Source organism: Triticum dicoccoides, chromosome 3B, assembly GCF_002162155.2.
Source record: "Triticum dicoccoides isolate Atlit2015 ecotype Zavitan chromosome 3B, WEW_v2.0, whole genome shotgun sequence".
NCBI lineage: Eukaryota > Viridiplantae > Streptophyta > Magnoliopsida > Poales > Poaceae > Triticum > Triticum dicoccoides.
The window spans coordinates 225,350,014-225,355,474 of NC_041385.1; the positions used below are offsets into that span (position 1 = coordinate 225,350,014).

The 5,461-nt window shown below is 48.5% G+C and overlaps 1 pseudogene; it reads left to right on the top strand.

Moving 5' to 3' along the window:
* Positions 1-291: 291 nt before the first annotated feature.
* Positions 292-3,526, top strand: LOC119275621 (annotated as a pseudogene).
* The last annotated feature ends 1,935 nt before the right edge of the window (positions 3,527-5,461 follow it).

A 5,461-nucleotide genomic window follows, 5' to 3' on the forward strand; every position in this document is an offset into this window, starting at 1 on the left:
TCCGGTGGTGTGAGGGTGTTCGCAATAGAAAGTACACAGAGCGAAGGGTTGAGTAAACTGCTTCAAGATTCATGCAAAAGAATCGAACGGTGGCTGGGGCGTTCGCCGGGACTTCCCTGAGAATGTCAGACGGATAATAAGATTTCCAAAAAGAAAGAAAGAAAAAACTAACAAAACGAACCGAGCTCACCTACGTCACCGCTCTCCCCGTTTTCACTTTCGCACGCGTTTTCCCGTCCCCGAACCAAATTCCAAAAGGAAAGGCTTGGACCGCGCAGATCCCCTCTTCTTTCCATCCCTCTCCCGCGCACGCGCCGTCAAACCCTAGCTGGTTAGCTCCGTCCCTCCTCCTCTCATGGCGTCCCCGCGTGCGCCCGACTGGCCCCGTGGCCTCATCTTCGCCCCCGGCGACGCCGATCTCATAACAATCCACCTCCAGCGCAAGATCTCCGGGTCCTCGCTCCCCGCCGCCGACGCCCGGTACATCCACAACGCGGACGTGTACACGGCCGAGCCCGCCGCGCTCGTCACCGGCCTCCTCTCCGCCTCGGCGAGGAGCGACGGCGAGGGCAGGGAGTGGTACTTCTTCACCTCCGTGCGGGCCCAGAGCAGCCGGGACACCCGCAGGTGCCGCGCCGTCGCGGGTGGGGCCGGCACCTGGCATTCGGAGAAGGCGCAGTGCGTCGTGCTCGACGGGGACGGCGGCATCGTCGGGTACCGCCAATCCTTCACCTACGAGCCCAAGAACGGCTGGCTGATGCTCGAGTTCAGCCAACAAGAACCCCGCCGCGGCGAGGCCATGCCCGTCCTCTGCAAAATCTACCAGAAGCGTCGTGCCGGCCGGTCCGCCTCGAAGACGATTTCGTCTGGGTCGTCGTCGATGTCGGGATCCAAGAGGAAGGCGGCGGCCGCGGACGAGCGCTCCGTCGAGGGTTCCTCGGCCCGCGTGAGGCGATGCCTGCAGTTCCGTCCGCCTCCTGCCGCACCAAATCCGCCCGCACTGTTTGCTACATCGGGGATTCAAGAAGCGTTCTTGCTTTCAGTCGAGCGGCCGCAGGCAGAGCAAGAACCAGAGGAGCCGCAAGAACCGCCGGTACGCATAGCACACACAGCCACACCGCTAATTCCCAGCTTCTCCATGGCCGCCGACCACGCCCTGACCTTCGACCGCACCACCTTCCTCCGCCCCGCCCAAGATTGGCCCATGCCGATGCCAGTGAATTCGGACCTGAGCGACACGTCGACGGCACTACTGGGCAATTATGGCTTCGTCTCACCAGCCACCTCCGAGCTGAGCAGCTACAATGCTACGACACCCTTGAGAGATAACACCGGCGCTTGGGCCTTTCAGCCGTCCGCCCTGACCTCCTCCTATGACACCACCTTCCTCCTCCCTGGCCACATCCAGAGTCGTCACAAGTCAGTGAGGCATCGACGCTGGACAGCTACGGCTGCTTCTCGCCCGACCATGCCACATCCAGGCTCACCACACAGCCGATCAGCAATGGCACCGGCTATTGTTGGTCTTTCCCGCAGTACAGCGAGCTATCGGCAATTTTTGGCGCCTGATTGAATGCTTTGATACGCTTCCACGCTAGGCTGAGAGGAGTGTGGGTATGCCTCCTTTAATTTGTTGGGATTTTTTGCCATACTCGATTGTTTTCAGCAGCAACTCTGCTTTCTGTTGGAACTGAGGCTTGGTTCAGTTAACCGACATCTTAGCGGTCCTCCGGCGATGTAACTGGGATGCACACAACACACATAGCTGTGGATCCTTCGTTGTGCACTCTTCCTATAGCCGTGGTTTAGTACAAGAGTTTACTTTTTAGGCCTCCAATTGATTTAGTTTTTTAGATTATTGTGCTTTTGTTGCTACTGCACACACACTGAATAATTCAGAAATGGAGCGCTTCTTGTTTACCTGGCCCACGCAGTGTTATAAGGTGAAGAACTTTTTAAGCAAGGGGCCTCGTAGTCTCCTGCTCGTATGTTTTTGGGGTGATGATTCTTAAATCTTAATGTGGTCTATCCTTCATTATGAAAACAAAGCAGCACATCAAGCGATTTGCATGTTTTCACCCAGTTGGTTAATCTGGGTAGAACAATGGTTTTCCTTCTGCGTATCTGAAAATGAAAAAGTTCAGTGCTCTAAGTGATACTCACATACTGCCTCCGTCCGAAAAAGCTGGTCCCAAGCCAAATGGATGTATCTAGCACTAACTTGATGCTTGATACATCCATTTGAGGGACAAGCTTTTTCGGACGGAGGGAGTATATAATTAGTAGAGCCCCAATATAATTAGTCATACTTAAGGTATATAATATGAGTAGAGCCTGGATATAATTATCATTTTTTTGTCTATCAATACCAGTCCATTCTGTTCTGGTTTGAATTAGCAATACCTGTACCTTCAATGATGTTTTAATTTGTTACTCTACTTAGCTATTACTGTTATTGACACAACAAAGTCATGCCATCGATAGTCACTCTTTTTGCAGATTCAGAAATAATGTAGAGCTTACTGAAGTAAAACAAAGTATATGTTATTAGCTGTCATAATGTTCAAGTCAAAGTTGTCTTGTTTCATACCACTGACGGCACCTTTGGTCCAGACGCATCAAAATAAGTCTTCTATGTTGTATATCATATCAGTTCTCTAAATTTTCAAATAGTACCTAAACCAGTTGATCTTATATCTTATAAATGCAGCTTCGTTTTTGGTCTAATCGGCGTCGGTCCATTCTCTTCTAGTTCTCATTTCTGCAGGCATTGAGCTTTCCAAGGAGGAGCAAGGCCTTAGATGATGCACTGTTTGGTTTCTTCATCAAACAGTTCTCCCCCTCCATTATGACATCATAATGAACTTTTTGTTTTATTTCTGTGATTCATGCGCCTTCATTTGTTCTTGTGTGCTTTTTTTGAGGCAGGAATGCAGTCCGTGAAATACTTGAAAAGAAATTTCAGCCACTTCTGAGGACTCCTCACTAGTGAACAGAGTTTTTGTTCTATATATCCTCTGCACCTTGCCCCACCCTCTACATTTCGTACTAGCTAGATACAAAAATGCATTACATTTTTTCCTGGTAGCTATGGGGCGTGTTATCTTTCTGTGCGATGTTTTCTTTTTAAAGCGTCTATTTATTTTGTAGGCTAAAAAGAACAAAGTAGATGGTGTGGTGCTTTTTGCAGATTTTCAGATTAGTACTCCTCGCAAGTGCTGAAAAACCTGACTCCATACCAGAGCGCTATTATTGGTTCAGGTTTGGATGGCTCCTTGTGTATGGGAAGCATGAAATTCCGTCAGAGTTTGCCAGATGGTGGCTGACCAGAAGATGCACAGACTGCAAACACCCAAGCAGGGTTGTTCCTACCTTAGTCCGCAGTCACGAAGATGCCGAATTCCTTGATGCCTTGATCAACTTATCCCCTTTGCGCACATAAATCTGTCTTGGTCATCACATGGGTCTTGTCATTCACTTTGTCTTCTGACCTTTCGTTGCTAATAATAAAGAGTCGTTCTTGCTTGTTTCCTGTTGTTGCATATCTTTTGTTACTACGCCCTCTTAAAAAAATCTTGATCTCAAAGCAATTTTTGAAGGGTACGTTTGTACTTGCATTGTGATGGATGTGTTAAAAAAGTAAAAATTTGTCTGATTTCGTGCAAAATAAAATCTGCATGTATTCCAAAATATTTAAATTAGAGTGTGCAATTTGGTCTAGAAATTATCTGATTCGGTATAGATAGAAGAATCAATGTTTGGAATATGAAATCTGGTCCACAAATACATTGTACACTAGTAAGTACATTGTCAGGAAGAGCAATGAGCTCTACATTGATACAACATTAGAAGGGTTGAGTGTGCTTCGATGTCCCGTCGGTGCTGTTGGGACTTTAAATATTTTTTTTTGTTATTTGGTTTGGCATGTGGAGAAGATGTGTGTTTTATTTTTACAATTTGGTGTTTTGGTGGGCTTTTTTGTGTTTTCTTCAAACTTATATGGGGAAGTTTACTGTACCGGTGGCGGCATGTATTATATTAGTGTTACAATACCACATTTGAAGCTTCTTATTTCTAGGCGGTGAGAGGATGTGCGGGACTGATGTGTTATTTTAGCTTGGTTTGAGAACGTGTTGTCCCACACAAAATCGTGAATCAAATCCAAAGTTAAATACCTTAACTGAATGAGAGAGTCCCTTGAGAAATTGTTGACCCGGTAAAAATTACGGGCCAAATCCAAATGTAAGGGCATCTTCAGCCGTTGGAGCCCCTCCGGGACAATCGCTGGACCAAAACTAGCACGTCATGGGGGGCAAAATGCTTCCGCCGGATGAAACACGAGTCTGTTTTTCCAGGCTTGGTGCCCCCAGGACAATCGCCGGGCAAAAAGTGATTTGGTGGGCCAAGAAAAAGGATGAGTGGGGGAATAGGATTGGTTGCTGCTTCCATCGGCACACCCAACAGCCCACCAGTGCGCTTGGTTTGGCCTGGGAGGTCTTGGGGGGGGGGCTTGGGGGCATGGCTGAGCTGTTTTTTTCGCCCCTTTTACATTGCCGGCGGAAAAAAGGGCTCATGGGGGGGCATTCGGGGGCGGCTGGAGATGCTCTAGCACCTCAATCAAATGGGAGGACTCTAAAATTAAAGAGTGTAGAGTATTAAAAATTAAACACCTTACTTGAGTGGGAGTGCTCCTTGAAACATTGTTGGCCACCGATTCAAAATTGGGAACCAATAAACACCTACTTCTGTCGGGGATATGCCCGCGGTGTGACCCGGCTGGAGATATGACCCGGCTGGGACTTGATGTTTCATTGGTGACCCGGCAGACTATAAGTCAGCGGGAACAATTAAGCAGGTTCAGCCGGTAGACACAGTCAAGCATTGCAAGCGGGAAGACACAGTCATGTAAGTCAGACAGTTAAGTTAGACAGTTAAGCCAGACTGTAAGCCAGATTGTAAGCCGGATTGTAAACCGACTTACGTTAAGAAGCCCAAGACGTTAAGAAGCCCATGGTGAGAATCCCATGGTAAGATGTCAAAATAGGTTAAGTCCTAATCCGTGTTTGACTCTACATGTAACCCGCCCCTTCATCTTATATAAGGAGGGGCGGGGCACCCCAAGAGGGGGGCAAGAAAATAATCGTTAAGGCTAGACACAACTAGAGGAGAGCCGAATTTACGGCGTCTCCCTCATGAGCATAATGAGACCTAGCCACAAACAGCATGTAGGGCTATTACCGGATGATGTTTCCCGGGGCCCGAAGCTGTCTAAACCCTTGTCTTGTGTGTTGCGTCTCTCGTCCCGATCAACCCCTCTCAAGTTACCACATAGATGCGTTGGCCTCACGACTAAGTCCTTACATTAGGACATCTGCCGTGACGATTCCACGACAGTTGGCGCCCACCATGGGGCCTGCGCACGGTGGTGATGAGTTCTTGAAGGGATCTCTCCCAGGGATCG